Source organism: Montipora foliosa, chromosome 12 (genome assembly GCF_036669935.1).
Source record: "Montipora foliosa isolate CH-2021 chromosome 12, ASM3666993v2, whole genome shotgun sequence".
NCBI classification, from domain to species: domain Eukaryota; kingdom Metazoa; phylum Cnidaria; class Anthozoa; order Scleractinia; family Acroporidae; genus Montipora; species Montipora foliosa.
Genome location: NC_090880.1, coordinates 37805546 through 37832522, shown reverse-complemented (window position 1 = coordinate 37832522; position 26977 = coordinate 37805546). Strand labels below are relative to the sequence as shown.

Sequence of the window (26977 nt, the reverse complement as noted above, 5' to 3'; positions counted from 1 at the left end):
GGAAGGATTTAAAGACAGTCCAATTCACTTGTAAAAACCCACAAGTTAAACTAAGTCATATATCATCATATCATATAGCTTTCTTTACCCTCGATCGAAAGCTTTCTTTGCCACAATTAAACTAAGCCGAGTAGTTACAGTTAAAGGCGAAACACCCCTCGGAGTGAAATGAACAGCGAAAACTATCCATATCCGACAACAACAACTAAGGTAGTTAACCTATCCATTTTGAGAAGAGTAGTTCTATTAATTTCGCGCAAGACAAAGAATAATAAAAAAAAAGCAGCGGTGACAAACATTAAAGTATAAACAAGCGCATTGTTTGAAATTATTTACATGACGTTTCCTATGCTTCGACATACATCCTCAGAAGTGACCGTTTACTACGAATTTAAACTTTTTAACATGTAACCTATTAAGTAAATACTTATTAACAATAATTGATTAATGAATTAACAATTAGTTAACAGTCACTTCTAAGGATGTATGTCAAAGGATACGAACGCCAAGTAAGTAATTTCAAACAATGCGCTTACATGTTTTTGTCACGCCGTTTCATGCATAGTTCTGGTTTCGATAAAAACGGCAATCAATAATGCCGTGCAAGCACAGTCACGATTCCCCTCCCCTCTCTCCCTCATTTGGGGGTGGGGCTTTTTTGCTGCCCCGCCCCAAATGAGGGAGAAGCCCTGAGAACGAGGCTGCCCTTCTTAAAAAAATTATTATAATTATTATAATTAACATAATTAGTATAATTATAATTATAATTATAATAATTAGTATAATTATTTTAATTCTTCTTCTTATTATTAGAAACATAGTATTAGGTTAGTTTCGGGTGCAGACAATTTTTTTTAGATTAAACTAGACCCTCCGTGATAGTACACTGGGTTGCCTGTGGTTCATGCACCGTCCCAGGCAACTTTTTTTCAAGTTAGGGGGTCATTAAGACCATTTTAAGGGGTCACCCAGAAGTCATACCAGCAGAGGCCCTTTGGCTCACATGTCCTCACATGTTCGTACGACTAAAAAGATCCTTTTCTGAGGTTAAAAAGCTGGCTACCGGCCTATTAATTATTTGTCAAAAAGAAGAAATTCCTGTCCTCTTTGGAAAAAATAGACACGCATTGCTTACGTGTGGTAGTAAAGTAACACGGCGATTTATTCCATATAAAATGTCAACTGAGCTGTGTGTTGTCTTCCAGGAGATTCAAGTTATTCTTGCGTAATATGTAGCTCTAACAGTGCACGATATTGTTTAGTATTGTCTATCATTGTAGTGCCATGGTAGAAGTCTTGGGTAAATAGCCTAAGAAGACATGTGGTTACTAGCAAAGTATTGAACCCAGAAAGATTGAAGAAAATAAATGGGAAGTGAGAAACATTGGCTTTTGGGCTGACATGTTGATAATTGATTTTTGCTACGTTCAATTTTGGCTGCAGAAATAAATCGTAAAATCGGAATTCAGCGGGCGCCATGATTAAGTTACCGCGGCATGTTTACTGGCCAAACAGTGAAGCGTCCGCGTCAAATGATGGCAAGATACCTGGTTTTCGTAAGTTTCTTTTTCTGTCAAGTGTTATAAAGTTTGACAATAAATGAGCGAAGTCCAAACAAAGATCACAATCGCCCAAACCCTTTAGGTTGACCATTGTTTCTGCTAAGTCAAAAATTTACTCTCCAAGACGAGGTTATTTATCACCAGGTAATTCCGTCATTTTGGAAATAGCAGCTACTTTATTATTCATCGGCGTCACAATTTTTTGCTGATTTTGGGGCTCATTTTGTTGAAACTCAAGCACGCTTCCAACAGACCTGCTTATTTTCATGAACCTTTCCTGCTGACAGAGCAATACTAAAAATGTCCTCCCGTATCACATTTCAACCTTAAGCTCGAAAATTCAATACACATTATGATATTATAATTCACAAAGGCAGAAAATATCACAGAATCCTTTTCCAGCAAAACATCTTATTGAAACAAGCAACATAAAAGATGCACTAAAACGCCATTCGCGTTGCAATGACTTTCGAGGCCATTGCTGGTTAACGAGAATGACAAACTCACGAGGCAGAATGTATATTTATATTTAATTAAGTTAGCACAACAGAAAGACACTAACCTCATTTTGACACGAAAATGCTTTACTATTGCCATAAAACTATCCAGTTAACCTTGCATATTATAAAACATGATGAATTCATAAAAGCCACCTTTTCCAGCGAACAATTTTTTGAAACAAACAACATATTTGCTATTAGAGGCAAAAACCCCTTCCTATTTCATTGCGTGCGTGAAGGGAAAAAACTTAGTTGTATCAAATATAACAGCAAATTAAAATTTCAGGATCAAACCGTTTCCATGAAGAACCTTTTCCTTGAATAATGAAGCACAAAATAGATGACAAGCTTTCTTTCAAATAATTCTTGACTGTCACATTTCCAATTATGTTTTTACTGAAGACTGTGCAGAGTTGATCACATATCCACTTAAGGTGTTCGATTTGTTCTGTCTTTGTTGAACCCATAAGTTACCAGAGAATTTTCCATTTGGTTTCAGTGTTCTACATAACAGCACACTTGGTAAAATTAGAAATGCAGCTCACTTTGATTTCGGCTCGACGGGCGACAGATTGTTGTCGAAGTCCATTACTCGTCGCTTGTAAGATTCCACCGCCTGTCTTGTTCAGTATCCAATTGACTTGCCATTACTGAATTTCATAAGGGTATATTTTGTTCAAAGATCCACTAAAACGCCATTCGCGTTACATGACTTTCGACGCCATTGCCGGTTAAGTTTATAATTCTACTGTGTCCACCAGAGAAATCTACGCATTTCGACTACCCTCTCGATCCTAAGAAAATACGAGCAGAAGGCTCTATGCACAAAGATACCACTTAGCAGGGGAGTGACAGGCAAGACTTTTACCGACACGGAAAAAAAAAGAATACCGAACAAATGCCACCCACTTTGCAACTGGGATTGCCCTACGGCAACCCAGTAAAAATACAAAATGTACATAAATAATTAAAATAAAAACTTAAATATGAAATATATCATCTATTGCAGTTAAAGGCGTTCCGATATCGATGTGTGTACAGTGCAGGGACGAGTTGACTGTGGTTGGAGGAAGTGCTGTCGGAGAGAGAATTTAGCAACAATTAGTTAACAGTCACTTCTGAGGATGTGTGTCGAAGCATACAAATGCCAAGTAAGTAATTTCAAACAATGCGATTGTTTGGTTTCGATAAAGACGGCAATCAATAATGCCGTGCAAGCATTAAGTCACGATTCCCCTCCCCCTCTATCTGCAACCTCGTTCCCAGGGCTTCTCCCTCATTTGGGGGAGGGGCGTTTTTTTATTGCCCCGCCCCCACATGAGGGAGAAGCCCTGGGAACGAGGTTGCAGATAGAGGGGGAGGGGAGGCGTGACTATGCTTGCACGGCTCTCCGAGGGACTGGGGCTGCGTGGGAGATTGAATTATCATTCAACCCCAGCCCCAGTCCCTCGGAGAGCCTGCTCGCAGGCTTATTGATTGCTGTCTTTATCGAAACCAGAACTATGCATCCAAATTAAGACGCAAACGACGTGACAAACAAACAAGTACATTAATTAGCATAAATATTATACTTATTTTAATTATTATTATATCAATTATTTTTATTAGAAACAGTATCAGGTGTTCCGATGTGCGTACAGTGACTGCAGGGACGAGTTGACTGTGGTTGGAGGAAGTGCTGCTGAACCCTGCTAAACCAGTGAAGCTGCATCATGGGAACTCACAGTTAATATGAGCAACTCTTTGTCAGCTTTTTAACTTGTGCGGACAAGCAGAAGTGAATTACTTGGTTCATCTCTTTTTGCTGTCAACATGTTCATGGCAGGATCATTGACTCAACGGTATAAGAATTTTCAAATGGTTTATACGTCAAGTTTAGCTTTTAACTTACTATTGTTCTGTTAATTGAAGGAGAAAAGTTTAAACTTCAGAAGAATTCACCCTTTTTCGTTTGGAGCTGACCATGTTTAATTTTGGAGTCTGCTTTTTAAAAACCTCAAGGTTAACTTAACCTTGTTATTGGGATTTTTATGTTGCCCCTGTCTCTTCCAACCCTAAACTAAATACATGTAGAAAAATTATTAAGGAAAAGCATGTTAGTAACTACTTAGAGTAACTTCTAATTACTGGAAATGTAATTGGCATAAAGGAGTTGTTTTCCCTATCCAGTTATGGTATTTCGACTGTGTACTTAAGATTATTTTATCGTCAATCTTGAAAGAGGATTGAATTTTTTGGGTGGATAATTTGTGAAAGAGTGTAAGGAAAATATCGTCCGTGGCATAGTATAATTCATTTTTCACTGCTTGTTGAAGTGCTTTGTCATGCGTGCCAGTAATAATCCATTTTGCGCTATGTTAAGGAAGTGAGATCCCTAAAGTTGTGTTCTGTTGGGTCTCTCTCCCTCATTTGGGGGTGGGGCTTTTTTACCGCCCCGCCCCAAATGAGGGAGAAGCCCTGGGAACGAGGCTGCCCCCTTAAAAAATTTATTGTAATTATTATAATTAACATAATTAGCATAATTATAATTATAGTTATAATAATTAGTATAATTATTGTAATTCTTATTATTATTATTAGAAACATAATATTAGGTTAGTTTCGGGTGCAGACAATTTTTTTTAGATTAAACTAGACCCTCCTTGATAGTACACTGGGTTGCCTGTGGTTCATGCATCGTCCCAGGCAACTTTTTTTCAACTTAGGGGGCCATTTAGACCATTGTAAGGGGTCACCCAGAAGTCATAACAGCATAGGCCCTTTGGCTCGCATGTGTCTCACATGTTCGTACGACTAAAAAGATCCTTTTCTGAGGTTAAAAAGCTGGCTACCGGCCTATTAATTATTTGTCAAAAAGAAGAAATTCCTGTCCTCTTTGGAAAAAATAGACACGCATTGCTTACGTGTGGTAGTGAAGTAACACGGCGATTTATTCCATATAAAATGTCAACTGAGCTGTGTGTTGTCTTCCAGGAGATTCAAGTTATCCTTGCGTAATATGTAGCTCTAACAGTGCACGATATTGTTTAGTATTGTCTATCATTGTAGTGCCATGGTAGAAGTCTCGGGTAAATAGCCTAAGAAGACATGTGGTTACTAGCAAAGTATTGAACCCAGAAAGATTGAAGAAAATAAATGGGAAGTGAGAAACATTGGCTTTTGGGCTGACATGTTGATAATTGATTTTTGCTACGTTCAATTTTGGCTGCAGAAATAAATCGTAAAATCGAAAGTGACATGGCCGGAATTCAGCGGGTGCCATGATTAAGTTACCGCGGCATGTTTACTCGCCAAACAGTGAAGCGTCCGCGTCAAATGATGGCAAGATACCTGGTTTTCGTAAGTTTCTTTTTCTGTCAAGTGTTATAAAGTTTGACAATAAATGAGCGAAGTCAAAACAAAGATCACAATCGCCCAAACCCTTTAGGTTGACCATTGTTTCTGCTAAGTCAAAAATTTACTCTCCAAGACGAGGTTATTTATCACCAGGTAATTCCGTCATTTTGGAAATAGCAGCTACTTTATTATTCATCGGTGTCACAATTTTTTGCTGATTTTGGGGCTCATTTTGTTGAAACTCAAGCACGCTTCCAACAGACCTGCTTATTTTCATGAACCTTTCCTGCTGACAGAGCAATACTAAAAATGTCCTCCCGTATCACATTTCAACCTTAAGCTCAAATTCAATACACATTATGATATTATAATTCACAAAGGCAGAAAATATCACAGAATCCTTTTCCAGCAAAACATTTTATTGAAACAAGCAACATAAAAGATGCACTAAAACGCCATTCGCGTTGCAATGACTTTCGAGGCCATTGCTGGTTAACGAGAATGACAAACTCACGAGGCAGAATGTATATTTATATTTAATTAAGTTAGCACAACAGAAAGACACTAACCTCATTTTGACACGAAAATGCTTTACTATTGCCATAAAAACTATCCAGTTAAGCTTGCATATTATAAAACATGATGAATTCATAAAAGCCACCTTTTCCAGTGAGCAATTTTTTGAAACAAACAACATATTTGCTATTAGAGGCAAAAACCCCTTCCTATTTCATTGCGTGCATGAAGGGAAAAAACTCAGTTGTATCAAATATGTGCAATATTACACCAAATTAAAATTTCAGGATCAAACCGTTTCCATGAAGAACCTTTTCCTTGAATAATGAAGCACAAAATAGACGACAAGCTTTCTTTCAAATAATTCTTGACTGTCACATTTCCAATTATGTTTTTACTGAAGACTGTGCAGAGTTGATCACATATCCACTTAAGGTGTTCGATTTGTTCTGTCTTTGTTGAACCCATAAGTTACCAGAGAATTTTCCATTTGGTTTCAGTGTTCTACATAACAGCACACTTGGTAAAATTAGAAATGCAGCTCACTTTGATTTCGGCTCGACGGGCGACAGATTGTTGTCGAAGTCCATTACTCGTCGCTTGTAAGATTCCACCGCCTGTCTTGTTCAGTATCCAATTGACTTGCCATTACTGAATTTCATAAGGGTATATTTTGTTCAAAGATCCACTAAAACGCCATTCGCGTTACATGACTTTCGACGCCATTGCCGGTTAAGTTTATCATTCTACTGTGTCCACCAGAGAAATCTACGCATTTCAACTACCCTCTCGATCCTAAGAAAATACGAGCAGAAGGCTCTATGCACAAAGATACCACTTAGCAGGGGAGTGACAGGCAAGACTTTTACCGACACGGAAAAAAAAAGAATACCGAACAAATGCCACCCACTTTGCGACTGGGATTGCCCTACGGCAACCCAATAAAAATACAAAATGTACATAAATAATTAAAATAAAAACTTAAATATGAAATATATCATCTATTGCAGTTAAAAGGCGTTCCGATATCGATGTGTGTACAGTGCAGGGACGAGTTGACTGTGGTTGGAGGAAGTGCTGTCGGAGAGAGAATTTAGCAACAATTAGTTAACAGTCACTTCTGAGGATGTGTGTCGAAGCATACAAATGCCAAGTAAGTAATTTCAAACAATGCGATTGTTTGTTTGTCACGCTGTTTGAGTCTTAATTTGGATGCATAGTTCTGGTTTCGATAAAGACGGCAATCAATAATGCCGTGCAAGCATTAAGTCACGATTCCCCTCCCCCTCTATCTGCAACCTCGTTCCCAGGGCTTCTCCCTCATTTGGGGGAGGGGCGTTTTTTTATTGCCCCGCCCCCACATGAGGGAGAAGCCCTGGGAACGAGGTTGCAGATAGAGGGGGAGGGGAGGCGTGACTATGCTTGCACGGCTCTCCGAGGGACTGGGGCTGCGTGGGAGATTGAATTATCATTCAACCCCAGCCCCAGTCCCTCGGAGAGCCTGCTCGCAGGCTTATTGATTGCTGTCTTTATCGAAACCAGAACTATGCATCCAAATTAAGACGCAAACGACGTGACAAACAAACAAGTGCATTAATTAGCATAAATATTATACTTATTTTAATTATTATTGTATCAATTTTTTTTATTAGAAACAGTATCAGGTGTTCCGATGTGCGTACAGTGACTGCAGGGACGAGTTGACTGTGGTTGGAGGAAGTGCTGCTGAACCCTGCTAAACCAGTGAAGCTGCATCATGGGAACTCACAGTTAATATGAGCAACTCTTTGTCAGCTTTTTAACTTGTGCGCACAAGCAGAAGTGAATTACTTGGTTCATCTCTTTTTGCTGTCAACATGTTCATGGCAGGATCATTGACTCAACGGTATAAGAATTTTCAAATGGTTTATACGTCAAGTTTAGCTTTTAACTTACTATTGTTCTGTTAATTAAAGGAGAAAAGTTTAAACTTCAGAAGAATTCACTCTTTTTCGTTTGGAGCTGACCATGTTTAATTTTGGAGTCTGCTTTTTAAAAACCTCAAGGTTAACTTAACCTTGTTATTGGGATTTTTATGTTACCCCTGTCTCTTCCAACCCTAAACTAAATACATGTAGAAAAATTATTAAGGAAAAGCATGTTTTAACTACTTAGAGTAACTTCTAATTACTGGAAATGTAATTGGCATAAAGGAGTTGTTTTCCCTATCCAGTTATGGTATTTCGACTGTGTACTTAAGATTATTTTATCGTCAATCTTGAAAGAGGATTGAATTTTTTGGGTGGATAATTTGTGAAAGAGTGTAAGGAAAATATCGTCTGTGGCATAGTATAATTCATTTTTCACTGCTTGTTGAAGTGCTTTGTCATGCGTGCCAGTAATAATCCATTTTGCGCTATGTTAAGGAAGTGACATCCCTAAAGTTGTGTTCTGTTGGGTCTCTCTCCCTCATTTGGGGGTGGGGCTTTTTTCCCGCCCCGCCCCAAATGAGGGAGAAGCCCTGGGAACGAGGCTGCCCCCTTAAAAAATTTATTGTAATTATTATAATTAACATAATTAGTATAATTATAATTATAATTATAATAATTAGTATAATTATTGTAATTCTTATTATTATTATTAGAAACATAGTATTAGGTTAGTTTCGGGTGCAGACAATTTTTTTTAGATTAAACTAGACCCTCCGTGATAGTACACTGGGTTGCCTGTGGTTCATGCACCGTCCCAGGCAACTTTTTTTCAACTTAGGGGGCCATTTAGACCATTGTAAGGGGTCACCCAGAAGTCATACCAGCAGAGGCCCTTTGGCTCGCATGTGTCTCACATGTTCGTACGACTAAAAAGATCCTTTTCTGTGGTTAAAAAGCTGGCTACCGGCCTATTAATTATTTGTCAAAAAGAAGAAATTCCTGTCCTCTTTGGAAAAAATAGACACGCATTGCTTACGTGTGGTAGTGAAGTAACACGGCAATTTATTCCATATAAAATGTCAACTGAGCTGTGTGTTGTCTTCCAGGAGATTCAAGTTATCCTTGCGTAATATGTAGCTCTAACACTGCACGATATTGTTTTGGTATTGTCTATCATTGTAGTGCCATGGTAGAAGTCTTGGGTAAATAGCCTAAGAAGACATGTGGTTACTAGCAAAGTATTGAACCCAGAAAGATTGAAGAAAATAAATGGGAAGTGAGAAACATTGGCTTTTGGGCTGACATGTTGATAATTGATTTTTGCTACGTTCAATTTTGGCTGCAGAAATAAATCGTAAAATCGAAAGTGACATGGCCGGAATTCAGCGGGCGCCATGATTAAGTTACCGCGGCATGTTTACTCGCCAAACAGTGAAGCGTCCGCGTCAAATGATGGCAAGATACCTGGTTTTCGTAAGTTTCTTTTTCTGTCAAGTGTTATAAAGTTTGACAATAAATGAGCGAAGTCAAAACAAAGATCACAATCGCCCAAACCCTTTAGGTTGACCATTGTTTCTGCTAAGTCAAAAATTTACTCTCCAAGACGAGGTTATTTATCACCAGGTAATTCCGTCATTTTGGAAATAGTAGCTACTTTATTATTCATCGGTGTCACAATTTTTGCTGATTTTGGGGCTCATTTTGTTGAAACTCAAGCACGCTTCCAACAGACCTGCTTATTTTCATGAACCTTTCCTGCTGACAGAGCAATACTAAAAATGTCCTCCCGTATCACATTTCAACCTTAAGCTCGAAATTCAATACACATTATGATATTATAATTCACAAAGGCAGAAAATATCCCAGAATCCTTTTCCAGCAAAACATTTTATTGAAACAAGCAACATAAAAGATGCACTAAAACGCCATTCGCGTTGCAATGACTTTCGAGGCCATTGCTGGTTAACGAGAATGACAAACTCACGAGGCAGAATGTATATTTATATTTAATTAAGTTAGCACAACAGAAAGACACTAACCTCATTTTGACACGAAAATGCTTTACTATTGCCATAAAAACTATCCAGTTAAGCTTGCATATTATAAAACATGATGAATTCATAAAAGCCACCTTTTCCAGTGAGCAATTTTTTGAAACAAACAACATATTTGCTATTAGAGGCAAAAACCCCTTCCTATTTCATTGCTTGCATGAAGGGAAAAAACTCAGTTGTATCAAATATGTGCAATATTACACCAAATTAAAATTTCAGGATCAAACCGTTTCCATGAAGAACCTTTTCCTTGAATAATGAAGCACAAAATAGACGACAAGCTTTCTTTCAAATAATTCTTGACTGTCACATTTCCAATTATGTTTTTACTGAAGACTGTGCAGAGTTGATCACATATCCACTTAAGGTGTTCGATTTGTTCTGTCTTTGTTGAACCCATAAGTTACCAGAGAATTTTCCATTTGGTTTCAGTGTTCTACATAACAGCACACTTGGTAAAATTAGAAATGCAGCTCACTTTGATTTCGGCTCGACGGGCGACAGATTGTTGTCGAAGTCCATTACTCGTCGCTTGTAAGATTCCACCGCCTGTCTTGTTCAGTATCCAATTGACTTGCCATTACTGAATTTCATAAGGGTATATTTTGTTCAAAGATCCACTAAAACGCCATTCGCGTTACATGACTTTCGACGCCATTGCCGGTTAAGTTTATCATTCTACTGTGTCCACCAGAGAAATCTACGCATTTCGACTACCCTCTCGATCCTAAGAAAATACGAGCAGAAGGCTCTATGCACAAAGATACCACTTAGCAGGGGAGTGACAGGCAAGACTTTTACCGACACGGAAAAAAAAAGAATACCGAACAAATGCCACCCACTTTGCAACTGGGATTGCCCTACGGCAACCCAGTAAAAATACAAAATGTACATAAATAATTAAAATAAAAACTTAAATATGAAATATATCATCTATTGCAGTTAAAAGGCGTTCCGATATCGATGTGTGTACAGTGCAGGGACGAGTTGACTGTGGTTGGAGGAAGTGCTGTCGGAGAGAGAATTTAGCAACAATTAGTTAACAGTCACTTCTGAGGATGTGTGTCGAAGCATACAAATGCCAAGTAAGTAATTTCAAACAATGCGATTGTTTGTTTGTCACGCTGTTTGAGTCTTAATTTGGATGCATAGTTCTGGTTTCGATAAAGACGGCAATCAATAATGCCGTGCAAGCATTAAGTCACGATTCCCCTCCCCCTCTATCTGCAACCTCGTTCCCAGGGCTTCTCCCTCATTTGGGGGAGGGGCGTTTTTTTATTGCCCCGCCCCCACATGAGGGAGAAGCCCTGGGAACGAGGTTGCAGATAGAGGGGGAGGGGAGGCGTGACTATGCTTGCACGGCTCTCCGAGGGACTGGGGCTGTGTGGGAGATTGAATTATCATTCAACCCCAGCTCCAGTCCCTTGGAGAGCCTGCTCGCAGGCTTATTGATTGCTGTCTTTATCGAAACCAGAACTATGCATCCAAATTAAGACGCAAACGGCGTGACAAACAAACAAGTGCATTAATTAGCATAAATATTATACTTATTTTAATTATTATTATATCAATTATTTTTATTAGAAACAGTATCAGGTGTTCCGATGTGCGTACAGTGACTGCAGGGACGAGTTGACTGTGGTTGGAGGAAGTGCTGCTGAACCCTGCTAAACCAGTGAAGCTGCATCATGGGAACTCACAGTTAATATGAGCAACTCTTTGTCAGCTTTTTAACTTGTGCGGACAAGCAGAAGTGAATTACTTGGTTCATCTCTTTTTGCTGTCAACATGTTCATGGCAGGATCATTGACTCAACGGTATAAGAATTGTCAAATGGTTTATACGTCAAGTTTAGCTTTTAACTTACTATTGTTCTGTTAATTAAAGGAGAAAAGTTTAAACTTCAGAAGAATTCACTCTTTTTCGTTTGGAGCTGACCATGTTTAATTTTGGAGTCTGCTTTTTAAAAACCTCAAGGTTAACTTAACCTTGTTATTGGGATTTTTATGTTGCCCCTGTCTCTTCCAACCCTAAACTAAATACATGTAGAAAAATTATTAAGGAAAAGCATGTTAGTAACTACTTACAGTAACTTCTAATTACTGGAAATGTAATTGGCATAAAGGAGTTGTTTTCCCTATCCAGTTATGGTATTTCGACTGTGTACTTAAGATTATTTTATCGTCAATCTTGAAAGAGGATTGAACTTTTTGGGTGGATAATTTGTGAAAGAGTGTAAGGAAAATATCGTCCGTGGCGTAGTCATTTTTCACTGCTTGTTGAAGTGCTTTGTCATGCATGCCAGTAATAATCCATTTTGCGCTATGTTAAGGAAGTTGTGTTCCGTTGGGTCTCTCTCTCTCTCTCTCCACATGATTACTTTCACTGGTGTCTTGTTCCAAACTTCTTGTCTCCTGTTCCTTTTTGAAGCCTGCAGTGACCAGTGAAGCTACATCGTGGGAACTCACATTTAATTAACCTCGAGTTTCGGTTTTGACCTCAAGAAGGTAACTCGTGTATTTGCCTTATAAAAAGAACAAGTTGAAACTTGTGATGTATTCATGTCCTTATTGTTTGGAGCTGACCAATGTTTGGAAGTTTTAGAGAACACTTCCTGGGTACGTTAAGGTTAACTTAACCTTATTATTGGAATTTTGATACCGCCTTGTCTCTTCCCTCTCTGAAATAAGAACATGTAGAAAAATCATAAGGAAGAGGGAAAAGCCTTCGTTCCCAGGGCTTCTCCCTCATTTGGGGGAGGGGCGTTTTTTTATTGCCCCGCCCCCACATGAGGGAGAAGCCCTGGGAACGAGGTTGCAGATAGAGGGGGAGGGGAGGCGTGACTATGCTTGCACGGCTCTCCGAGGGACTGGGGCTGCGTGGGAGATTGAATGATCATTCAACCCCAGCCCCAGTCCCTCGGAGAGCCTGCTCGCAGGCTTATTGATTGCTGTCTTTATCGAAACCAGAACTATGCATCCAAATTAAGACGCAAACGGCGTGACAAACAAACAAGTGCATTAATTAGCATAAATATTATACTTATTTTAATTATTATTATTATATCAATTATTTTTATTAGAAACAGTATCAGGTGTTCCGATGTGCGTACAGTGACTGCAGGGACGAGTTGACTGTGGTTTGAGGAAGTGCTGCTGAACCCTGCTAAACCAGTGAAGCTACATCATGGGAACTCACAGTTAATATGAGCAACTCTTTGTCAGCTTTTTAACTTGTGCGGACAAGCAGAAGTGAATTACTTGGTTCATCTCTTTTTGCTGTCAACATGTTCATGGCAGGATCATTGACTCAACGGTAAGAATTTTCAAATGGGTTATACGTCAAGTTTAGCTTTTAACTTACTATTGTTCTGTTAATTAAAGGAGAAAAGTTTAAACTTCAGAAGAATTCACTCTTTTTCGTTTGGAGCTGACCATGTTTAATTTTGGAGTCGGCTTTTTGAAAACCTCAAGGTTAACTTAACCTTGTTATTGGGATTTTTATGTTGCCCCTGTCTCTTCCAACCCTAAACTAAATACATGTAGAAAAATTATTAAGGAAAAGCATGTTAGTAACTACTTAGAGTAACTTCTAATTACTGGAAATGTAATTGGCATAAAGGAGTTGTTTTCCCTATCCAGTTATGGTATTTCGACTGTGTACTTAAGATTATTTTATCGTCAATCTTGAAAGAGGATTGAATTTTTTGGGTGGATAATTTGTGAAAGAGTGTAAGGAAAATATCGTCCGTGGCGTAGTATAATTCATTTTTCACTGCTTGTTGAAGTGCTTTGTCATGCGTGCCAGTAATAATCCATTTTGCGCTATGTTAAGGAAGTGACATCCCTAAAGTTGTGTTCCGTTGGGTCTCTCTCTCTCTCTCTCTCTCTCTCTCCACATGATTACTTTCACTGGTGTCTTGTTCCAAACTTCTTGTCTCCTGTTCCTTTTTGAAGCCTGCAGTGGCCAGTGAAGCTACATCGTGGGAACTCATAGTTAATTAACCTTGAGTTTCAGTTTTGACCTCAAGAAGGTAACTCGTGTATTTGCCTTATAAAAAGAACAAGTTGAAACTTGTGATGTATTCATGTCCTTATTGTTTGGAGCAAACCAATGTTTGGAAGTTTTAGAGAACACTTCCTGGGTACGTTAAGGTTAACTTAACCTTATTATTGGAATTTTGATACCGCCTTGTCTCTTCCCACTCTGAAATAAGAACATGTAGAAAAATCATAAGGAAGAGGGAAAAGCATTTTTTCCCCATATGGATATAGTATTTTCGACTCAGTGTAGAGGAGAGATCGTTAACGTCATCTATTGTCATTGCTTAACCAGTGACGCAAGATCATAGGACTTCAAAATTTACATGAGCAACTCTCTAAATGTTGTGCGACCTTGCGCGACAGAAAAAAAGTGGCATTTGTTGGCACGGAAACTAAAGATAGGGTCTTTCGGGGAACGAGAAACTCTGTCTGTTAACCCTTTGGTTATAGCAAGTGTCCATGTTTTGGTTGTAACCACTAAAAATGTGATACACGCATTCTTCTGTCAGCACACATCTTCCAGTTTCAAAACAAGTCCACAATTTAGCCGTAAGTCACGCAAACAGTAAACGGATGCCTGTAGATGGTCAATTTTATTATGATGCCTGATAGGGGACTGAATAGTTTTACATGTAAGACATAAGTGATTTTCTGTAAGTTTCTCCGTATTTATCTGACTCACAAGCTTATTTCTCAGCTTATTACAATGAGGATATGAAGTATCATCTGTCAGGGGGTGAGGGTACATCGCGCTATCCTGGTACTTTGACGCATTATATATAAGAAACATTGAAATCAGTATAAACAGAAACAAAATAGACCATAATTGAAACTATGCCTACTTTAATAGTGCCATTATAAATTATAAACTAGAAAATCCCCTGCCTGCCACTCCCCCCACCCCAATAGACAGTACCACTGTTTTTTGTTTGCGTGACTTACGGCGACATTGTGGACTTGTTTTGATACTGGAAACAAAATAAGAAATGTGTATCGACAAAATAATTCTTGTATCACATTTTTAGTGGTTACAACCAAAGGGTTAACAGACTGAGTTTATCCTTATTCGAAAGATACTATCTTTAGTTTCCGTGCCAATAAGTAAGCGAACGATCCTCGACCGAGACCAACTACAGTAAACATGACCCTTGTCATCATTGCGTGGACAGTCATGTAAGACAGAAACATGTTTCAGTTTAAGGTAACTTAAATAAAAAGAATGTACCAGCTTCTAGCATAGAACAAAATGCGACTGAAGTCATTCAAAGTGTCCATAATAAGGTAGGCATGTTAGTAGCCAGGTTTCCACAGTGATCTGTGATCAGATAGCGAGGTCGTTTCTATAGTTTCTCATTTATTTTAAATCTTCATACATTGTTTAAAATCTATTTCATAAAAGAGAAAATTGTTTCCAGCAATATTAATTAGAGCAAATAAATGCTGTTTGATCAGGTTGATTACTGTCCTAAATGGGAAGAAAAAGCTCTTGCCTTAAAAACAGCTTATGGCCCGAATCGGGCCCGAATCTTGCTCACTCAGGCCACAAATTTTCGTACGGGAGGCTATGTTTTGCAGAACAGGAAGCACAGCTTTGACGTAATTCTTTAAATAACAAAACAGGTGAATTGTATAGCTCAAAAGGAATAATTTAACGTTTGTTCTATGGCGGGTGTCTGGAAAACCCGAAGAGCGAATAGTCGCGAATAGCGAATAGCGGAGAGCGAATAGTACGAACAGTGCAAATTGTCGCGAATAGTGACGAATAGTCTTCAATAGTCACCGCCTTATGCTGAACAATCTCTTAATCAAAGCAAATAATATGCTCACCTGTCGTTGAAAGAGAGTTTCGTGCATGCTTTTACAAACACTCTAAAAAAGAACAAACGTCAAAATGCAAAAATATAAATCACTTTCATGAATACATCAAGCTCATGATCATCTCCTCGCACAGTGGCGCCCGAACATAAATTTTAGATACTCACATTTCACCATCCTCATCTGTGCTGTCCAATCCGGCGAGACACGTTCTGTAAAAAGGAATAAAATCAAAATGTGAGGCAAGTGGTTTGTGATTAAAGAGACAAACGAGCTACTCTCTTTGCGTTAATTAAGTATCCAAATACGTAACAGGGTTTCAGTGCATTTATTACCTTTTCTTCTCAGGGCTCAAGCTGTCCTTCGCCAACACATCTCTGCTTTTTTAGGGGAAAATCCCATCCAACGTTGCTGCGCGGTTGACCAGGAAGTACTGGGTACCAAATTTTCGTCATTTCATCACAATCCTCCCCCCCCCCCTCCACCCATATTTGCCACTATTTGTTACTATTCATCACTATTCGCACTATTCGTGACTATTCGAATTTACGGTATTCCCGTTCTATGGCACAGGCACACGTCTTGAAAAGGCACTGACTACAAATATTCTTCGGGTGCGTGATCTAAAGGAGACAATTTTGTGTCTATGAGTGATGGCTTTCCTGTAACTTTTTTGACGTAAATTTTTTAAAATTTTTACAGCACTAAGGTGATGAGTAAGAGAATAAAATTATGCCAAAAAAAAGATAGGTCACCAACCTCGTTTAGGAAAGCAAACCAAGCTTGACCCCTCGACAACACGTCTCCCCGATAGCAAGGTTTCACTTTCACTGTTGGACTGAAATGTTCTTTAGCATCATCAAAGCTATCACTCGACTTTTTGTTTTGCGAGAGTCTAAAAGGTTTCTTGTTTTGCTCTTTACTGCTGTGCTCTGAAAACGGCCATTCTTCTTCTTTCTAGCGAGGTTTCCGGCAGGAAAGGTCGCCATTTTGAAATGTTATTGGCCACGTTCGATATATCAATATTCACACATGGCTACGAGTCTATGGTTAAATTCAAACATCGTTTAGTTTAGAAATATCCGTTTAGACTTGTGACACAAAGAAAACAGAACTGAGCCGTGAAATTTGACCATAAAGCCTCTTTGCCATGCCTTAATACGAACGTGGCCTACGCTGTGTTATGCACAGAACAGGATGCGCAGTGTAATACTAGGGAATCACCTTAATAACATTAGTCTAATAGAATTAATATTAACATTTAGTAACATTAATTGTCACAATTATCCAAGATGGTGGCTCCCGGTCAATAATGAACAAAACAAAGGACCAAGCCTCCTGAGTATTGTCACATGATCTGTATTGGGAAAACAAAATGTACAAGCCGAAAAGGTCTATTTGAAGGGGTGTCTGGAAAACCCGAATAGTCGCGAATAGCGAACAGCAAATAGTCGCGAATAGCGGCGAATATAAGTGACGAATAGTCGCGAATATAAGTGACGAATAGTCTTCAATAGTCACCGCCTTATGCTGAACAATCTCGTAATCAAAGCAAATGATATGCTCACCTGTCGTCGAAAGAGAGTTTCGTGCATGCTTTTACAAACACTCTAAAGAAGAACAAACGTCAAAATGCAAAAATATAAATCACTTTTATTAATACATCAAGCTCATAATCATCTCCTCACACAGTGACGCCCGAACATAAATTTCATCATCCTCATCTGTGCTGTCCGATCCGGCGAGACACGTTCTGTAAAAAGGAATAAAATCAAAATGTGAGGCAAGTGGTTTGTAATTAAAGAGACAAACGAGCTACTCTGATAACCGTTGCGTTAATTAATTATACAAATAAGGAACAGGATTTTAGTGCATTTATTACCTTTTCTTCTCAGGGCTCAAGCTGTCCTTCGCCGACACATCTCTGCTTTTTTAGCGGGAAAATCCCATCCAACGTTGCTGCGCGGTTGACCAGGAAGTACCAAATTTTCGTCATTTCGTCACAACCCCCCCCCCCCCTCCACCCTTATTTGCCACTATTCGTCACTATTCGTCATTATTCGCGACTATTCGCACTGTTCGTACTATTCGCTATTTGCGACTATTCGCTGTTCGCTATTCGCTATTCGCGACTATTCGCTATTCGCTATTCGGGTTTTCCAGACACCCCTATTTGAAGTCAAAAACAAGCGGACAAGCAGGAGTTAAGTACTTGGTTCATCTCTTTTTGCTGTCAACATGTTTATGGCAGGATCATTGACTCAACGGTAAGAATTTTCAAACGGGTTATATGTCAAGTTTTGGCTTTTAACTTACGTGTTGTCCTGTAAAGGCCCGTGCAAATGCTCGCAACATTGTTGGCCAACAAGACGCAACATTGTTGGGCCCAACATGTTGCGAGCGTTTGCACACCATGTTGTGTGTTGTGGCTTGTTGTTGCGACTTGTTGGAAGTTGTTGGATGAAGTTTGAAACTTGCGGTTAGAGGAAGTGCTGTCGGCAGAGAGAATGTGCTTTTTGAAGCCTGCTAAACCAGTGAAGCTACATCATGGGGAAACCACAATTAAAATGAACAACTCTTTGCCAGCTTTTTAACTTGTGTTGGAGAAGCAGAACATGAAGTACTTGGTTAATCTCTTTTTGCTGTCAACATGTTTATGGCAGGATCATTGACTCAACGGTAAGAATTTTCAAATGGGTTACACGTCTAGTTTCACTTTTAACTTAGTAATACGTATTTGTCTTGTAAAAAGAATAGCTCCAAACTTCTCAAGAATTCATTTTCTTTCTCGCTTGGAGCTGACCATGTTTTGGAGTCCACTTTCTTACCATGTTGTCTGAAATGCGCATACGCACTCCTTTAAGGTTTTGCAAAGGCAGCAAAGGCCTTCCATTGTTCGAGTTAGTGCTCAAAATTAGTCAACTTAGTTGAATTGAAATAATTATAATAATAATAGTAATAATTTATTCATATTTAAATTATCGTGAAAAGGAGAATCTTGAGGTTATTTATAATTTTTTGTCCTTTATTAAAAGATGATGTACGTACTAAGTCATTCTATTGTTTTTTGACTCTAACAAAAATAGAGTACTTAAGACAATTTACTCTTCCTGATTTCCTTTGTATGTATATACATGATTTGCTTGTGTAATTTTACTTTAACAATATTCAAAAAAAGAATTTTTGTGGAAGGTGCGCCCACCTCATGGTTATAATGTGTGCTTGACTCCGGGGAACATTGTGTTGTGTTCTTAGACAAGACACTTTAATTACTCTCACGGTGCTTAGCTTTCTCCACCCAAGTGGGTACCGGCAAATTTATTGTGGGAGGGTAGCCCTGCGATGGACTGGCATCCCATCCAGGGGGAAGTAGAAATACTCCAAGTCGCTTCATGCCATGGAAACTGGAATAAGCTCCGGCCTGATGGCTGCACTGCCTTCTGGCTCGTATGCAGAGACTTTACTTTTTGTAGCATTCTACTATAAGAGTGGGACTTATAAGGAGAGTGCTTTCTGATAGTTATCATCATCTGACACCTAAAGACACGATTGTAGTTTGTATCAATAAAGTATATTAGCGACTTCTGTATATTCTTCCATACAAAAGCCCATGCAACAAAAGCCCAAGCCCAAGCTATAACCTTTATTTGGACGACCCTACCATCCTTTAACGTGCCGTTTTTAGAAAGACAACTAATTGCATAAAGAAATTAACTGATTAGAGTGTAATGTGAAGTGCTAAGTTTCTACCCCATATGAACCATGTGAGCATTAGCCCTACTAATGGAAATGGACCCACACAAGGGTTAGATCACCACTGCTCTACCGACTGAGCTACAAGGTCAGACAGGAGCAGGCCGTGGAAACTGAAGATGTTAAAGTCACGGCAATGAACATGTACAAGGAAGGATTACATTTTTGCAAACGTTGCTTCACGGCCAACGTTTGCAAGAGTGTAATTCTTCCTTGTACTTGTACATGTTCATTGCCGTGACTTTAACATCTTCAGTTCCCACGGCCTGCTCAGTCGGTAGAGCAGCGGTGATCTAACCTGAAGTTCGTGGCTTCAATTCCCACCTTGGTCAGAGTTTTTCTCTGTCCTTGTGTGGGCCCATTTCCATTAGTAGGGCCTCATATGGGGTAGAAACTTAGCACTTCACATTACACTCTAATCAGTTAATTTCTTTATGCAATTAGTTGTCTTTCTAAAAACGGTACGTTTAAGGATGGTGAATGCTCTTTTCTGAAGTAAGGTCGTCCAAATAAAGGTTATAACTTTATTTTGGTTATTTGACCCTGTTTGTTAGAGCTGTCGCATGGGGTTTCGTAGGAAGAATATATTAAGTCGCTAATAAATACTTTATTGATACAAGCTACAATCGTGTTAGGTGTCGAACGAAGGTAACTATCAGAAAGAACTCTCCTTATAAGTCCCACTGCTAAAAATTTAAGCTGACAGTGGGAAAAACTGTTTTTAATGAGTGTTTGCATCAAGTAAAAAGAATGTGTTCAATAATACTCTTGGAATCATAGGCAGAAACCTGTCAGAGCTCAGGTTCAGTGGTGAGAGCACTCGCCTCTCACCAGTGTGTTCCCAGACTCTGCGTCATATGTGGGTTGAGTTTGTTGGTTCTCTACTCTTCTCCGAGATGTTTTTTTCCGGTTACTCCAGTTTTACACTCTTCTCAAAAACCAACATTTGATTTTATTTGCATCAATCTGTTGATTTCAGTGTACTTTGTCCCCAATTAGTGCTCCAGCGTTAGAATGACTAGACACTTGAATAAAGTTCCTTTCTTTCTTTTTTTTTTTTACTCCAGTAACATGTTGAAGATGCGGTCAAGAGAAAACCTAAGGGCCTATGCTCTGGAGAAAATGACAGGAAGTAAAGGAGGTGGATGTTTCAGCTATCACTGAGTATTTTAAACTCTTGTATGACTGGATGAAGAAACAAAGAAAGGAGATCGGTGATGCTCCACTGGGGTGAGACGAGTACCCTACAATGACTTCTACATGACTACAGACTGAACAAGTTAAGGCAGGTCCAACATCTGGGATTCCTTTCCTCATTCCAGTCATGTTTTACTTTAACGTGATGGTCTTAGCATTTCCATTTGCAGCGTTGGTTTGGTAAAAATGTTTTCAAAAGCAGTAATAGACTCAAGGGCAATGCTTAATGTGCATCCCTTGCTTGGTTTCTGTTGGGTAGGCATATACGCTTAAGGTGCATGCTCGGCCTATAACCATGAAATTGAATTTTTTGTGTGACTTGACCAAAAAATGGTTTTGGGGTTCCTTTTATTCCACAAACAACTTGTTAAGCAGGGAAAAAAGAGGAAAATTCTACGACATCTATTAGAAACTTAAGCCTTTTTTCCAGCAACTTCTTGTTTATCGATAACTCTATAGTGTAAATTCTCGATATTGATCGATTCACATACTGAGGACTCTAAAACTTTTTATTTTGATCAGCAATAAACTGCTTTTGCTCTCCTGAAATTTTTTTACATAGCCATGGATGGACCTGTCAGTTCTGCAGCCATTCAATTTTTCCATTTCACTCTGACAATTGAGGATTGTGAGCTTTTTCAGCTTTCTTTCAACTCCAACTCTGACTGTTTGTGCTCTAAGGATACTCTAAATTCTATAACATACTGATGATTTAGTAGTAGATAAAATATCAGCGGGAGATCTGTATGGGTCTTTACAATGGCGAGCCATTGTAAACGTCCATACAGATCGGACACGAATATTTTATCCTGCTTGTGAAATGAATACATTAAATTGAATGCAAAGTATTGTTATAATTTAATCAGTAGAGATCTGTATCAAAAGTTAATGAATACTAATTAGCTGAGCAGGAGTTTGTATCAAAAGTTAATTCTACTGTTTAATAATAATATTCATCAACCCCAGTTGATTTGTATTGGGGTTTACAGTTGTGTACAATATGTGATGTGAATACTGTGCTGGGATTGGTTTGCACCCTAATGAATTTTACAACCACAATTACAGACTTTATCTAATATTGTTTGACACTGTGTGACCCCCCTTTTGAAAAATCCTGGCTACACCCCTGCATTGTGGTCCTGTGTATGGGCATCCTTCTTTAAATTTACAAATATTTGTGAATAACTTTTATTCTGTCTTGGATAAAAAAAAAAGCTCTGGTGATATCTGGTGGTTTTAATCTCTTAAACTATGATAATCATGCCCCTACAGAAGAATTTGTAAATACCTTAAGTTCCTTAATTATGGTGTATCAGTTCGGGAAAATTCTTATAGTTCTACTCTTAGATCCTTAACAATTCTACAAAAGAGAGCCATATTATTAATTTTTACTACCTTGTCAAAACCAGATGAACAATCTGAGCCTCTCCTCAAAGCTCTGGAAATTTTAAAAGAAAGGACATTGTTTTCTTTTACGTAGTTTTTATGTATCAGTATCATAACAACCCTCTTCCCTCATCTTTTGATAATTTCTTCAGGACAGTATCATCAATTTATCAATACAAAACCAGATTTGCTAAATCAAGTAATATTACATAAAAAATATCAAAACTAACTATGGTCAATTTAACATTTGCTTTGCAGCTGCCAAAATTTGGAATAATTTAAACATCTACCCCAAAAAGAATTCAACAAGGAAGTAAAGCTAAACATCTTGCAGACTTATGAATGTTCATCTGGGCCCGGTTGTTCGAAAGCAGATTAACTTAATCCAGGATTAGCGTATACTTTTATTTCAAGTTTTCACTTTTCGGTGAAAGTTTCTTTTGCTTATTTTTGTTTTTCAAGATTGACTTCTTCTAATGTAAGGTTTTGCCGAATATCAGCGTTGAACAGCTCTTGGGAGTAGAGAAATAAACTTTTAGCGAGAAGCAGAAACGAAGCTAAATTCAATACTTTATTCTCTCCGGAACACCACTCTCAGAAATTACAAAGACGCACGTGTTTATTGAAAGTCGAGGAGCAATAGAGACGCCCCCTCTAAGCATGCAAGTGTCACGGACAGAAATGTAACACAACAATGTTCCAGGCACTACAAACTCCTTGGTTAATTTTTAATCTGGGATTAGCGTTAATCGGCTTTTGAACAAACCGGGCCCTGGTATTTAGTAATGTAGTACTTAGTATTGTAATTTTTCATTTTTTTCTGCTTGCATGCATGGAGTTTTTTGACTGCGGGTTTTCCTTTTTTACTGTTATTTGATTTTCTCATGATATTATCTGTTCCTTAAAATTATCTTTTCAAGCTTTAATCTAATTTTTTTTAATTTGCTCTCTGAGTGAACTATTAACAAATTTTAGTATCAATTATTTTTTGTGATTGTAATATGTTTAAATATGGTAAAAAAGCTTGTTGTTGAAATATATTTTTGATTCAAGACAACGCTTATTTTATGTAACCGCAGTGTTTGGCTTTACAACGACTTGGAACTGTCTCCTCCTCCTCCTTCACTCCTTCACTCTGCGGGGTGGGGTCTGTCACAAGCTCAGCCTGCACGTCCAAATTCAGAAAAACTGGCAACTAACAACTAGATGTAGTCTCATCAGTTGAGCTTAATTGAATTGATAAAATCTGCTTAAGTACCCCTGTTCAAAAGAGAAGCTTGATAACATGAAATAAAGAACTATGATTCTAGTTGAGTGTTTTTTTGATATGTCATAGACGGCTTTTGCATAGATTAGTAGGATGCAGGGAGAAATGAATCCTTATAAACTAACAAATGAAGGAATGAAGGGAAGAATGAATGAAAAAAGTAGAACGAATGTAAAAACAAGGTTTAACCGCACACCGGTGGCTCAGTTGGATGAGCACCGGGTTGTCACGCGGGAGGTCGTGAGTTCAACTCCGGCCGGACCAACACTCAGGGTCTTTAAATAACTGAGAAAGGAGAAAGTGCTGCCTTTGTAATTACATCTGCAAATGGTTAGACTCTCTAGTCTTCTCGGATAAGGACGATAAGCCGGAGGTTCCGTAAAAGAACCCACACACTGTTCGTAAAGAGTAGGGCATGTAGTTCCCGGTGTTGTGGTCTGGTCTTTCTGGTCTGGATAAGGTAGGGTGGAGCACCTCGCATAGGACCTCTAGTCCTGTTCGTGCTCCTCTAGTCCTGTTCGTGCTCCTTCCCTCTGGGCAGGTTTGCCCAGTAGAGGAGACAAAACCAGATGTCTCGTAAAACATGAAGTCACTTTATTTAACGTCGGCAGTTCCTTAAAACTACGAGGTTAGTATCGATGGAAGCCGGCGGTGCGCCCTCTACCCCCCTCCCTCTGTCAGTGCTCCATTTTACGGTTATATTTAACAATTAGACCCGTAGCCCTTGCATGACCCATAGCCCGCAAGGGGTCAATAGGGGTCAAGAGAATCGAACTGGGGACCTCTTGCCCCGAAAGCGGCAGGTACAAAACACAGGTCACAGGTCATTGTTTTACCAATACAGAAAGTGTCGTAAACATTAATAAATGCCAACCTTTAGGCCTATTAATTAGGTTAGCTTTTATGAATGTTTAGGATACTTTCTGTATTGGTAAAACAATGACCTGTGACATGTGTTTTGTACCTGCTGCCACGAAAGCCGCGCAATTATCAACTGGGCTACGACATGAATGAATGAATTTTGCACTCTAACTCACAATTTAGCTCTATACCAAGGCTTGCCGTTCGCCCCAACCCATCTTCCGAAGAGGATCACAACACCAGGAACTACACGGCAAATGAACCATTATTTTGTCTTTCTTTTAATTTCGTCATTTTGGCAAAGTCGAGAGACTTGCTATGCAAGTAACAACGTGTTAGACACTCTCTGACTGAATGTTTAATAAACAAAATGATTATCCATTGCAGTGTCACCCGAGCACAGTCCCGTCTCGGGTCCCATACGAAATGAAGCACCCGCTACGCCATCCACGCATAGGGGCTTTTCAGGGCCAATGAAACACAATCAACGAAACAACTGAACACACAACAACTGTTAAGAATCCCAAGTGCAGCTGGAAAGTTGAACCAGGGACTAATCAGGAACAAATTCAAAGAGTGGTCAGAGCGGGTCTTGAACCCGAGATCTCCGGATCTCAAGGCTAGCGTTCAAACCACTGGGCCACACTGCCTCCCACTAGCCAGTTCGGAACCCAGGTTCGTGGTAAGGCGTTCATGTTAGGCCCATACATTACAACTTTTTATTATATGACTAGCTCCGTGAGCGGGCAAGATGAACCAAATCGCGCGCTCTGATTGGCTACCCGAGCGGGCAAGATGGAGCGATACTGCCCGCTCGGGATTTCTCGCTTGGTCCCGCAAGATCAAAGATCATTTTTTGGTGTTTTAAGTCATATAATAAATCCTTTATTGACCAAGATTGTTCGGTCAAGATGACTGGATATTGGCCTCGTTCTTTTTTTGCGTGTTTATGGACCTCGACTTCGTCTCGGTCCATAAACACGCAAAAAAAGAACTTGGCCAATATCCAGTCATCTTGACCTCACGCTTGGTCAATAACCCATACATACATCATATATACCACACTAAGTGTCATTTTAGACCACGTTAGCCCGCATCCACCCTGAGAAAACCACGTTTACCACAATCCACAATAACTTAACCTAACTTAAAAACGTTCACCCCCATATACCCTAAGTTAATGTCGTTCTACCACGTTAACCCTATTATACCACGTTTACACTCATCTACCCTAAGATAACCACGTTTACCCTCATCTACCCTAAGTTAACCACCTTTACCTACATCTACCCTAAGTTAACCACGTTTACCCACATCTACCCTAAGTTACCCGCGCTTATCTACATCTACCCTAAGGTAACCACGTTTACCCACATCTACCCTAAGTTACCCGCGTTTACCTACATCTACCCTAAGTTAACCGCGTTTACCCTCACATACCCTAACTTAACCACGTTTACTTACATCTACCCTAAGTTAACCACGTTTACCCACATCTACCCTAAGTTAACCACGTTTATCCTCATCTACCCTAACTTAACCGCGTTTACCCTCATCTACCCTACGTTAACCACGTTTACCAACATCTACCCTAAGTTAACAACGTTTACCTACATCTACCCTAAGTTAACCGCGTTTGCCAACATCTTCCCTAAGTTAACCGCGTTTACCCTCATCTACCCTAAGATAACCGCCTTTGCCCTCATCTACGCTAAGTTAACCGCGTTTACCCTCATCTACCCTAAGTTAACAGCGTTTACCCTCATCTACCCTAAGTTAACCGCGTTTACCTACATCTTTCGTAAGTTAACCACGTTTACAAACATCTACCCTAAGTTAACCACGTTTACACTCATCCACCTTAAGATAACCACGTTTACCCTCATCTACCCTAAGTTAACCACGTTTACCCTCATCTACCCTAAGTTAACCACGTTTACCCACATCTGCCCTAAGTTACCCGCGTTTACCCACATCTACCCTAAGTTAACCGCGTTTACCCTCATCTTCCCGAAGTTAACCGCGTTTACCCTCATCTACACTAAGTTAACCCCGTTTACCCTCATCTACCCTAAGTTAACCACGTTTACCCACATCTACCCTAAGTTAACCACGTTTATCCTCATCTACCCTAACTTAACCGCGTTTACCCTCATCTACCCTACGTTAACCACGTTTACCAACATCTACCCTAAGTTAACAACGTTTACCTACATCTACCCTAAGTTAACCGCGTTTGCCAACATCTTCCCTAAGTTAACCGCGTTTACCCTCATCTACCCTAAGATAACCGCCTTTGCCCTCATCTACGCTAAGTTAACCGCGTTTACCCTCATCTACCCTAAGTTAACAGCGTTTGCCCTCATCTACCCTAAGTTAACCGCGTTTACCTACATCTTTCGTAAGTTAACCACGTTTACACTCATCCACCTTAAGATAACCACGTTTACCCTCATCTGCCCTAAGTTACCCGCGTTTACCCACATCTACCCTAAGTTAACCGCGTTTACCCTCATCTTCCCGAAGTTAACCGCGTTTACCCTCATCTACACTAAGTTAACCCCGTTTACCCTCATCTACCCTAAGTTAACCACGTTTACCCACATCTACCCTAAGTTAACCACGTTTATCCTCATCTACTCTAAGTTAACCGAGTTTACCTACATATACCCTAAGTTAACCGCGTTTACCCTCATCTACCCTAAGTTAACCACGTTTACCCTCATCTACCCTGAGATAACCAAGTTTACCAACATCTACCCTAACTTAACCGCGTT

The 26977-nt window shown here is 39.3% G+C and overlaps 1 long non-coding RNA gene across 3 annotated transcripts; it reads left to right on the top strand.

The window, feature by feature from the left end:
- Nucleotides 1-3073: 3073 nt before the first annotated feature.
- Nucleotides 3074-23373, top strand: LOC137979461 (uncharacterized). Of its 3 annotated transcripts, XR_011118339.1 has the most exons (10): nucleotides 3074-3213; nucleotides 3671-3903; nucleotides 6925-7067; nucleotides 7567-7799; nucleotides 10821-10963; nucleotides 11463-11695; nucleotides 12309-12385; nucleotides 12961-13193; nucleotides 17632-18003; nucleotides 20557-23373. It is a non-coding gene; the product is annotated as an uncharacterized lncRNA (long non-coding RNA). The 3 variants fall into 3 exon arrangements; XR_011118338.1 differs by lacking the exon at nucleotides 17632-18003; XR_011118340.1 differs by lacking the exons at nucleotides 12309-12385; nucleotides 17632-18003.
- The last annotated feature ends 3604 nt before the right edge of the window (nucleotides 23374-26977 follow it).